This window comes from Pan troglodytes, chromosome 4 (assembly GCF_028858775.2).
Source record: "Pan troglodytes isolate AG18354 chromosome 4, NHGRI_mPanTro3-v2.0_pri, whole genome shotgun sequence".
NCBI lineage: Eukaryota > Metazoa > Chordata > Mammalia > Primates > Hominidae > Pan > Pan troglodytes.
The window spans coordinates 113,458,803-113,471,450 of record NC_072402.2 but is presented as its reverse complement, the minus strand read 5'-3'; the positions used below and the strand labels follow the sequence as shown (position 1 = coordinate 113,471,450).

Here is a 12,648-nt window from a genome sequence, read left to right as displayed (position 1 = left end):
TCAGCAAGCCTCATCTGAAACCACATCAGCATGGAAAGGAAAGTGCTGCCCCATAACTGCCACATGGGGGTAGAGGTTTAGGTTCCCAGTGCAGCTTTCATTGGCACTCTCAGGAGGAAAGAGAGCACCTCATTACATCTGGGTAAAGGTGGAAGTATAGCCTTCCCACTTGGCCTTTGCTGATGGGATCAGGGCAGGGCTACAGTTTTCCTCCTAATGTTTGGCTGGAGTTGGGTGGTTATCGTCAAAAATTTTATATCTGCACTTCGGAGATTTCTCAAGGAACTTAGAACTACCACTTGACCGAGCAATCTCATTCCTGGGTATATATTAAAAAGAAAATAAATTATTCTACCAAAAAGACACTTGTACTTGTTTGTACATTGCAGCAGTATTCATAACAGCAAAGACATAGAATCAACCTAGGTGCCCTTCAATGGTGGACTGCATAAAGAAAGTGTGGTATATATGTACCGTAGGATACTATGTAGCCATAGAAAGGAAGAAAATCATGTCCTTTGTAGCAACATGGATGCAGCTGAAGGCCATTATCCTAAGCTGTATTAGTCCATTCTCATGCTGCTATGAAGAAATACCTGAGACTGGGTAATTTATAAAGGAAAGAGATTTAATTAACTCACAGTTCCGTATTGCTGGGGAGGCCTCAGGAAACTTACAGTCATGGCAGAAGGCAAAGGAAAAGCATGCACCTTCTTCACAGGGTGGCAGGAAGGAGTGAGTGCCAAGTGAAGAGGGGAAGCCCCTTATAAAACCATTGGATCTTGTGAAAACTCACTCATTATCATAAGAACAGCATAGGGGAAACTGCCCCTATAATTCAATTGTCTCCACCTGTTCCACCCTCAACATATGGGGATTATGGGGATTACAATTCAAGATGAGATTTGGGTGGGGACACGGAGCCTAACCATATCATAAGCTAATTAATACAGAAACAGAAAAACAAATACCACATCTTTTCATTTATAAGTGGGAGCTAAACAGTGGATACTCACGGACATAAAGATGGAAACAATAGACACTGGAGACCGCTAAAGGGGCAAGGGAAGGGGGAGGGCAAGGGTTGAAAAGCCATTGGGTACTATGATCAGTGTCTGGGTGACAGGGTCAATCATACCCCAAACCTCAGCATCATACAATATACCCAGGTAACAAGCCTACACATTTATTTCTTGAATCTAAAATTAAAGTTGAAATTATTTTTTAAAAATTGAATTAATTATATGATTTTTTTGTTTTTCACTAGGCTGACCTTTTGACCCTTTCTTGGTTTTCTTGGGGCTTTTTTTTTCTTTTATCAGTGTATGTTGGTATTTTGGGTTACAGGCTTCTCTAGCATCCAGTATAAAATATATTAGGCATGAGGAAATCTAGAGACCTCAGTGCCATGCTGTTTTTTAAGGTTTCAAAGTCCCTAACTGACCTGTTTTTTTGTCTGCACCTTTCCGAGTATTCTTATGTTTGTTTTATGTATGATGTCCAGAGATTTTAGCTATATCTAGAGAAAGGAATAGACACATCTATTTTATCTTCTAGTCATAATCTTTTAGCCCTTTTGATGCACCCTCAGTGTCCAAATATTTTGAAATAACCATGATCTCCAGAAGGTTCTATAATCAAGATTGATACATGGCTCTCTGTGTCAGCTGGTTTCATCAACTACTTCTATAAGTTTAAGTTGTTATTTGTGACTAGGGATATTAATTTAGACACAAATGTACATGGAGTGACTTACCTTGGTTTAATTTGCCTTTGTTGAAATTGCATTCTGTCAGATTATTTTGTCCAAATTTCCTTCTTTAGCCCTGTCATTAGGTTAGTTCTTAGTCCCTAACTTCCTGAGCATAAATTTTTTTCCTAATTGTTTGCTTTGGGCTTATAAACGAAACTTCTTCCTCTAATCTCAAAATTAATTTCATGTATGGGGTTGTTCTGCAGTGAACAGATATATGCAAGTCTCCCCCTCAAAGGCCAAGGAAGCTAGGAAGCCAGAGAAAAGAGGCTGACAAATCCAGTTTCTCAGAAAGAAACATTTGATAGGAACCTATGATCAGAAGCAATGCCTTGGGCAGCTGAGAGACCATAGATTCCCACACCTACACTCCTGAAATATTCTTTCTATAGCAGGCTTTTTTCTTTCTTTTTTTTGGTAAAACATGTAGCTACATTAGACACAATCAGAGAAGTGAAAAGGGACATTTCCTTTTCTATCAGGTTGGTGCAATTCCTCCTCTAGCCATTTGCTTTTCATTTCTATCGCTAGCTAAACCTGTGTTGACAAACAAATGGCCCACAGAAGCAGCCAACCCACTGCAGTGGCTATCCACTGCCCTTCCTTACCACACTGCACCATATGCCTTTCAGTTAATAACCACTCTAGGCCAACCAGCATGTTCAGGGTGTCTCCATACTCACACAGAAGTCCAAATGCATCTGACAGTTGTGCCACACCATCCCACATAGACGTGGCTGGCCTAGGATTTCCCCTACAGATGCTTCATTCCCCTTTTCCGTCTATTGGCCTCTTAGCTCCTGACTGACTCACCAAATGTTCTGGGTGAGTAGGTATATGCAGATCTACCCCCAAAAGCCAAGAGAGCTGACAGGCCAAAGAAAGAGGCTGACAAATTCAGTTTCCCAGAAAGAAACATTTAGTAGGGACTTAACAAACAGAAGCCATGCTTTGGGTAGCCACAAGATGATGGATCCCCACACTCGGCACTCCAGAAAATATCCTTTCTGTAGCAAGCGTTTTTTTTTGTTTGTTTTTTTGTTTTGTTTTTTTTTGGTAAGACATGCACTGCTGGTCATGTCTCAGACCCTCTTATGACACTCATGACCACTGGGGAAGTTAGAGAAGCATCTTTATGAGGAGTTATCTATGATATAGGCATTGTTTCTTGACCTTGCTGTGGGAATGCCTGGATATGCAGGAATTAATGACGGTTTCACTTCAAGATGGCATTTTTCTTGCCATGCAACAGGCTACTTTCCTACAGGAGCCCACTTACAGAGTTCGCCTGTAAGGTGTGATTTATTTTCTTTTTTCTTTTTTCTTTTCTTTTTTTTTTTTTTTTTTTGAGACGGAGTCTTGCTCTGTCACCCAGGCTGGAGTGCAGTGGTGCGATCTTGGCTCACTGCAAAGTCCGCCTCCCGGGTTCATGCCATTCTCCTGCCTCAGCCTCCTGAGTAGCTGGGACTACAGGCGCCCACCACCATGCCTGGCTAATTTTTTGTATTTTTAGTAGAGATGGGGTTTCACTGTGTTAGCCAGGATGGTCTCGATCTCCTGTGAGGTGTGGTTTCTGAGTAATTTCAGGGTGTTACAAGTTCCTTTGCAAGGGATCATATATCTTGTTATCAGTAGTGTAGACCTGGAAGTAAATTAGTTCCAGGTAGAGGATTTAGAATGTATTTTTAGATGGGAGCCCCCAAAGTCGTGGGGAAGACCTCAGGTGATGATAGGGCCAGGGGATGCCAAGGAAAGGGAGAGAACCGTGTGCTATAAAGGGTGAGGGAGTGAAGTGGTGTGGTTGAATCCCCGTAAGGCCACCAAACGTGGCATATTTCTGAAAGCTAGCCAGCATGACTGACTGCCTATCAGTACAGAACTAGTCAGATATTTTGTTCTCTATCATGATATTTAGATAAAATATGACAGAAATTACAAACTCAGATGTCTACAGGGGCCAGGTTAATGACCTGGTTACAAAAATATGTTTTCCTTTCTTTTGAACTCTACTATTAGAAAAGTAATAACCCTAGAACGATTACAATTAACAACACCCTCCAAAGGCTTCCTATTTCATCCAGTAAATGACAAACTCCCTTCAATAATCTATAAGACTCCACACCATCTCTACCCTGTTATTTCTCTGATCTCATCTCTTGTTACTCTGTGCCAAGCTAGATTAGTCTCCTTGCTGTTGGTTGAAGTCCCTGGGCTACCTCCCTTGCCTAGAATCTTCTCATGGACTGTCATGTCTGTCTAGAATGCTCTTCCCTGGGTTATATGCATAGCTCAATTCCTCACCTTCTACAGGTTTCCTCCCAAAGTCACCTTTCAGTGAGGACTTCCTGGGATCCATGGCTAACATTTTAGCTCTGGAACTGTCTATACTTCTTCCTGGCTGTATGTTTTTTTCTTATACTTCTTTCCACCTAATATACTATTTATCCAACTTATTAACTCTAAATGTCTATCTTTCTCCAATCTCACTAAAATGTAAACTTCATGGTACCCCGTGACAATTAGGCAAATGGAACCCATGACAGTTAGGTGTGTTTGCATGTTTAGTCTCCAGTACCTAGAATGAGGCCATACATGTATTAGGTTCACAATAAGTAACTTAAATAAATGACAATAAACATGTAAGGAATGCTGGGTAAGCAGCAGGAAGTATGAAGGCCTGTGGCAAACTCAAAAGGGTATGCCCCTTCTAAAGGACAGCTACTGTCTATCTCCTGTATTTTTGGCAGATAAATATGTAGACCAAATGATGCCCGACATTTTGATTTTCAAGAAACACAGATATCTCAATTTGTATATAAATATTACCAATTTTTATTTTTTCTGCTTTATTGAGGTACACTTGATATAAAATAAATGCGTATATTTAACTTGATGAGATTCGATGAACATGTACATCCATGAAACCATCACCACAATTAAAATACAGAACATTTTCATTGTCTGGAAAGTTTTTTTATGCCTCTCTGTCATCTCTCCCTCCCTCTACCCCATCTCTGTAAGCTACCACCTTGTTTTCTGTAAGTATAGACTGGTTTTCATTTTCTAGAATATTATATAAATGGAATCAAACAGTGTATACTTTTGTTTTCTGGCCTCTTTCACTCAACATAATGACCTTGATATTCAATTATATTAAGTGCCTGATTTGTTTATTTTTATTGCTGAATATTGTTTTATTGGATGAATATAGCACAACTTGTTTATCATTCATCAGTTGATGGATGTTTGGGTTGTTCCTAGTTTTGGGCAATTATAAACAATGCTGCTGTGAATATTTATGTGCAAGTATTTGTGGGAAGTACGTTTTCATTTCCCTTTAATTCTCCCAATGTTTAAACATTGCTAACTAATATAAAACATTTTTAACCCAAGTAGACAAATAGTGAATGGTGTACACAAAACACTACTGCACACTGGATCCAGCCTGTGGCTGGCCAGTTTGCCATGGATATGGAGGTTCTGTGGTTTTCTCTTAGAAACACAAATATTGAGTTATGCTCATTGGCTACCCTGACCCTTTAAGACTTGGCCCCGGATTTCATTCACCATCCAGAGTTTAAGTTATGTGGAGGCCATGATAAGAAGCCATAATTTATGGCCTCCATTGTGCTTCTCTGTCTGGGGATCCTTGGCAGGGCCAATGGTAAGGGTTTGACCTTTCCATAGCAAGGTTGGGCTCCAGGGATGGTGAGAAGGTATGTTGGCACATCTTCTCCAATGGACTAGAGCTGGCAGAACAGTTGTTGTAAGTCTACTTGGGGTGCTTCTGTCTAGGCCCCCATTACACCATCAAGCAAGCAGATTGGAAGTCAGGTAGGCTTCTGTCATTTCTTCCTGGGTGGTCTAGCTGTTCCCTTAGCTGCTCCAGGAAACCTCCTGATAGGGCCTTGCACTGAGATTTCCAGGAAGGCATGAATACAGGGACCCTTTATTCTCTGTCCTGAAAAGGAGGAAAAACTACATAAATGGTTTGGGAAATTAAGCCCTATTTATTTCTTATCTTTCTTTTCTATCAAACGCAGAGAAAGGGGAAAACAGTTGGCTCTGGAAGGTGGCAGAATTCTCTGGGATAGCTGCAAAAGAGAAATAATAGAAGAAGGTCAGTTTGGGCCCAGGTAGGGGATGGTAGTCTTGTAAGAACTCCAGTCCCTTGCCTGAGATGCTGGCAGGCACTTACCAGCAGGAATGAGGAGCACTCCTCACTAGCATCGCCATGTGAAGAGAGCTGCCCCGTGGGGCACTGGCAGGGGGCATCACTGTAGGAGAGGATGGAAATGGAAGACCAGGGCAGTAGACAAAAGAGCTGGTTTCATACACATGGGACACCCCCAACAGACTTCAAAAACAATTTTGGGTGAATTTGAAGGGGCTGGGCTTCTGCAGAACAAGTGTGGATAGATCCAGAAATATACAGCATTATCTTCAGTACTTTGCTTCTGTGTTTATTGATTGATTGATTGAGACAGGGTCTCCCTCTCACTCAGGCTGGAGTGCAGTGATGTGATCATAGCTCACTGCGGCCTCGACCTCCTGGACTCGAGTGATCCTCCCACCTCAGCATCTTGAGTAGCTAGGACCACAGGCATTTGCCACCACACTTGGCTAATTTTTTTTTCTTAGAGATGGGGTCTCCCTATGTTTCCCAGTCTTGTTTAAAAAAACTGAGCTTTATTTTTTCTCTTATAATAGTAGTACATGCTCGTAAAAATTCCAGAAAATTCAGAAAAGTATGAATAAGAATATAAAAGTTACCTGAGCTTTTACTGTGTGGAGGTAGCCACTGTTAACTTTTGAATAATAGCTTCCTGAATTTTTAAATATCCAGGGGAATAGCAAACACACACACACACACACACACACGCACACACGCACACACACACACTCTCTCTATATATATGTATATATACACACACACATATGAGCATACATAGCTATACATACACAAATCTAATGATAAAGAGAAAATCTTATTCTGTTTATTCTATTTACACTCCTCTCAGGGCCAGGCATTGGCTAGCACCAAAGCTTTCAAAAAATCAGGCAGGAGAAAGGCCGAACAGCTATTGGGATGGTGGAAGCCCGAATGATCCTCAAACCCTCAGAGAAGTCAGCAAAAACTCACAAAGGGCTTGCTGGGAATGAATTTATTGTGAAAGGACTGAGTTTTTACATCTGGGTTTTATAAGATAAAACAAGATCAGCACACAAGTACACAGAAGTCTAGAGGCACATAGAAACATGAAGAAGAAAACCTCAGGGAGGATGTGAATCTAATCCAGTGGTCTCCAATCTTTTTGGCATCAGAGACCAGTTTTGTGGAAGACAATTTTTTCACAGACTATGGTGGAGGGATGGCTTCAGGGTGATCGACCTCAGATAATCAGGCATTAGTTGGATTCTCATAAGGAGTGCCTAGATCCCTGGCACTTCACAATAGGGTTTGTGCTTCTATGAGAATCTAATGCCAGCCGCTGATCTAACAGGCGGTGGAACCCAAGTGGTAATGCTCACCTGCCGCTCACTTCTTGCTGTGTGACCCAGTTCCTTACAGGCCATGGACTGATACCAGTCTATGACCTGGGGAATGGGGACCCCTGATCTAATCCACATTTCTTCCACAGTAAAGCCATTTCATGCTCATGGATAGGAAGAATCGATATTGTTAAAATGGCGATACTGTCCAAAGCAATTTATAGATTCAATTCTATTCCCTTCAAATTACCAATGGCATTCTTCACATAATTTTAAAAAATTATTTTAATATTTATATGGAATAAAAGAAAAGCCTGAATAGCCAAGGCAATCCTAACCAAAAAGAACAAATCTTGAGCCATCACATTGCTACAAACTATACTTCAAAGTATACTTCAAACTATTCTACAGAGCTACAGTAACCAAAACAGCATGGTACGGGTATGAAAACAGACACATAGACCAATGGAATGGAATAGAGAGCCCAGAAATAATGCCACATACCTATCACCATCTGATCTTCCACATTGCTTGACAAAAACAAGCAATGGGGAAAGAACTCTTCATTCAATAAATGGTCCTGGGACAACTGGCTAGCCATACACAGAAGACTGAAACTGGACCCCTAGCTTATATGACATACAAAAATCAATTCAAGATGGATTAAAGACTTAAATGTAAAATCTAAAACTATAAAAACCCTGGAAGAGAATCTAGGAAATATCATTCTGGACACAGGAAGGACTTCACAAATGTTTCATGACAAAGACACCAAAAGTAATTGCAACAAAAGCCAAAATTGACAAATGGGATCTAATTAAACTAAAGATTCTGCACAGCAAAATAAACTATCAACAAAGTAAACAACCTACATAATGGGAGAAGATATTTGCAAACCATGCATCCAAAAAAGTTCTAATATCCAGACTCTATAGGGAACTTAAACAAATTTACAAGCAAAAAACAAACAACCCATTAAAAAGTGGGCAAAGGACATTAACAGGTACTTTTCAAAAGAAGACATACATGTAGCCAAGAAGCATATGAAAAAATACTAACATCACTAATTATTAGATAAATACAAATCAAAACCACAATGAGATACCATCCTGCACTAGTTAGAATTGGTATTATAAACAGTCAAAAAACAACAGATGCTGGCGAAGTTGCAGAAAAAAGGGAACACTTATACACTGTTGATGGGAGTGTAAATTAGTTAAGCCATTGTGAAAAGCAGTGTGGCAATCCCTCAAAGAACTTAAAACAGAATTACCATTTGACCTAGCATTTCCACTATTGGCTACATACCCAAAGGAATATGAATAGTTCTACCATAAAGACACATGAATGTGTGTGTTCATGGCAGCACTATTCACAATAGCAAAGACATGGAATCAACCTAAATACTCATCAATGATAGACTGGATAAAGAAAATGTGGTGTGTGTATATATACACACACACACACACACACACACACACAGACACGCACACACCCTATGGAATACTATGTAGGCATAAAAAGAATGAGATCATGTACTTTGCAGCAATATGGATGCAGCTGGAGGCGATTATCCTAAGCAAACTAACACAGGAACAGAAAATCAAATGCTGCATGTTCTCACTTATAAGTGGGAGCTACACAACGAGAACACATGGATACCAGGAGGGAAACAACAGACATCGAAGGCCTACTTGAGAGTGGAGGGTGGGAGGAGGGAGAGGATCAGAAAAAAATACCTATTGGGTACTATGCTTATCACATGGGTAATGAAATTATCTGTACACCAAACCCCCGTGACATGCAGTTTACCTATATAACAAACCTGCACATGTACCCCGAACCTAAAATAAAAGTTAGAAAAATAAAATAAATGCTGTTGGAATTTTAAATTATTTTAGGCCTTAATGGAATGTGATTATGGGATTTGAGTCATGTAACAGACATATATAACCTAGGCAGCTGTAACCTCTTTTTCTCTGGTTATACATTAGCCTTTTCCTTTACCTATATTATTTTGTAAAATGTTTTTAAAGACTAAAGTTTCCAGAAATGACTCATTTACTCTTAACTATTGATCTTCATTGTAGATTAATTTCCCTCTTTCTTCTCTTAACGCAAAGACGTCATGATTATCACATTGTCTAAGATGGAATGTTAAATATACTCTTTAAAATGGTGGGGGTGGGGAGGGGAACAAGCTATAACAAACCAAATTGCTGTAACTCATAAACCAGCCTTGTATGGAAATATAATCCTGTTAAATTTCCTTGTTTTCTGCTGATATAAGTAAAACCTTGCCTTTTCAATTTCTGAGCGCTGACCCCATTTCTCTGGAGTCTGTATTTTCCAAATGGCCATCCTCAGTTTTGCACTTGAATAAACTCATTTAAACTAGATTCTTATCCTTTCCGTTATTTCAGATTGACATATTGGTGACCCAGATGGGACCCATAGTGAGCTTCTTACATTGACTCTTTCTGCTTTCTTTACAGACCAGCATGCTGGTACCAGCATGAACTGTTTCCATCCAACTGACTTTTGCTGGAGTTTGTGGGAGCCCTTGGTAAGGCTCCTCTCTGGTTTCAAATCTCCCTGGCTTAGGTGAAATGCAGACTGTATTCAAGCAACCTGATTCCATACCGGATGGAGCTGGAATTGAAGCTTAACTTTAAAGCTTTAAGGTAGTAGTTTCATTTTTTATCTCTCTAGAGATTCTGTTGTTTGCAAGTTTGTGGTTTTAATCATCTTTGAGGTTAAGATTTTGTTCGTCTTACTTGCTAAAGTTTGCAACCTTTTCTCTACTTCAAAATCTGGTTTCTCTTTAACAGGAGAAAGTAAATGTCTATGGATTAAGCAAAATTGTGATTTAAATTGGTGAGGTTTTGAAGTTTGGTTCAATTTGGCAAATTAGAATTCTTCTTTTGAGTGACCAATAATTAACAAAAGACCTTTATTAGGATGTGGTAAGTCCTGAAGAAAAGGGACACTGTTCCTCCCAGCCAAAGGCACCTTAGGCAACCAAGCACTTGTGCAAGTTTCAGAGCTTATCAATCGAGACAAGAAATGGTCCCACAGGGAATTCCCAAAGAAGAAAATACAGGGAAATTTGCTTAAACTTGTGGGCACATATAAGGGACTGATCTCCCAGTGCCTTAAGCACACTGAATTCCTGTTTTTCATTGAGACACATAAAAGGGAAGAACCAACCCAAGGGTGACACCTTGGGGAGCTAGTCCCTTAAGCAGTACACTCAGTCCAAAACACCTTTCCCTTTTAGCTTTTAGTCCTGAAGAGAAACGTGCAAATGATGGACAATCAGCCATCTAAAACCAAGTCTTCCTTGAGGAAAAATCCACCTTTAGAGACTCCAGCTAGATTCATGTACAATACTTACGGCACCACACCTTGTCATTATTTTTAAAAATGGTCCCATATAACTTGTGAAGAACCAAAACTTCAATGGCTGAAATGGGATACCTTTGAAAAACTTCAACTAATTTACTTGCAAGTTCAAATTTAAAAAAGCTGACTAGAATAAAACAGAGTAATTGGGAATGTCATTTTCAATGGTATTTGAATGCATCCAAAAGAGGTTCTGATAAAGTTATTTCTTTGCAGGAAAAAAAACCCAAAAGATTGTCTAAAACAATTTCTGAATTTAAAAAGGTTGCTGAAGCTTCTCCTCCCTCAGAAGCTTTCCCTTCTCCTCCCTCGGGTCCTTTTTTTCTCTATCCTTTACTGTCTAAATTACCTTGCCCTGCTATGGAATTTAAGTATTTGAGCTTATGACCCTGGTATTTCTGATTTATATCAACTAGTTTACATGCTAGCTTCAAAAACAAGGCTAAAAATGAGGCTTGGATAGATAAAGCCCCTTGGCAAAACCCCTAGAGGATTCCCGTAAATGTTCAAAAGAAGACTGCAGGAATGCCCGTGACACTGAAAGGCTCTACTTGCAACCATTTCTTTAGTCTTCTAAAAGGGAGTTGATTGGAATAAAATACAGCGATGTCAACAACATCTAGGTGAGTCAGTGGTGTTATATTTCGAAAGATTTGAAAAGACTTTTAGACAATATTCAGGTTTATCTGAGGTGAGTTCTGCTAATCATCAAAATGAGACTCTCCTGAACTCCAAGTTTATAAATGGGCTACACAAAAAATTAGCTCTAATAGTAAAGAGACATTGCCCTAGCTGGGCTACTTCTCACACTCACAATTTGATTAATCTTGCTGAAAAGTTGTCTTGTACTTTAATTAAAAATGAAAAAGGGAAAGAGACTAGACCAAAAAATAAAGCTAAGAAGATTATGAATCTGCAGCCAAAATAATTATTCACCCAGTCTGGACTGCCAAAATATACCCAATAAACCTCTGGACAGATCTAACCCTCCAAGTTGCAATTATTGAAAAAAATGGCCACTTTAAAAAAAGATTGCTGAAAATTAACAGAAGGAAAAACAACAGCCAAAGGAAGAAAAGATAAAATAGGAGTGCTCCAAGGAACTTAGAGAGATCTTTACTTATCTCCTTACTAATACTCTGGGAGAAATATAAATCTCATCTTATTACAAGGTCTCATTCCTCAGAGTAAACACTTGGTCCAAATGATAGGTGTCACAAATACTCCTATCAACAAACAAGTCTCAACCTGTAGCTTTTCAACCAGGTCCCTTGCAAGTGACTCATATTTTCCTTTTGGTTCCATGAGCCACCATCCCTGTAATAGAAAGATACTTCCTGGAACTGTATAAATACTCATATTTATTTTTCCTTAAAAGAGGAACTGTATTGAGAATTAGATGGTGTGGTATGCACGAGAGACTACATTATTTGTCTACTCTAGTCTTTTAAAAATGAATTCACTTTCTATCTTTTCCAAGCCATAAAGAAGTTTCCTCTTTTGAGCTAACTTATGAAAGATAATAAGCTACATCACGTTTTAATGACACTATTTTGGCTTTTATGAGCCAGCAGTGTAGAATTGTTTCTCAGGACTTTGAATCTGTTGTCAGTCTCGGAACTATACAGGCATCTTCATTAACCTGAGCCTCTGGATCTGACTTGTGTTAGAGAGGGTCCTCTTTGTTTAAATTTTAAGATTCTTGTTCTTAAGGGCAACCACAAGGCTCCAGGGGAAAGGAGAACCTTCTATATGGAGACTTTTTACTAACTTGTTTTATTCTGTTACACATTAAAATTATTTACCCAGAAGCTAGATACTGAACAAATCATTTTGGAGATTGTGGACCCATAATTATATCCTAACTTATATTATAGTTATTTGTGTAGTTAACTCCCTTACTAAATTATATAGTCCTGGAGGGCAGAACCTTTGTCTTTTACATATGTGTCTTCTCCTTTAGCACCTAGTATAGAGTGGGGGACACAGAAGAGCAA

At 39.3% G+C, this 12,648-nt stretch overlaps 1 long non-coding RNA gene across 1 annotated transcript in view; it reads left to right on the top strand.

Moving 5' to 3' along the window:
* Positions 1-12,648, top strand: part of LOC104006521 (uncharacterized) — a 124,703-nt gene that overhangs the window by 8,747 nt on the left and 103,308 nt on the right. Inside the window, exon 2 of the long non-coding RNA XR_008548069.2 lies at positions 9,742-9,930. This is a non-coding gene — a long non-coding RNA (uncharacterized LOC104006521). The remainder of the gene's footprint in view (positions 1-9,741; positions 9,931-12,648) is intronic.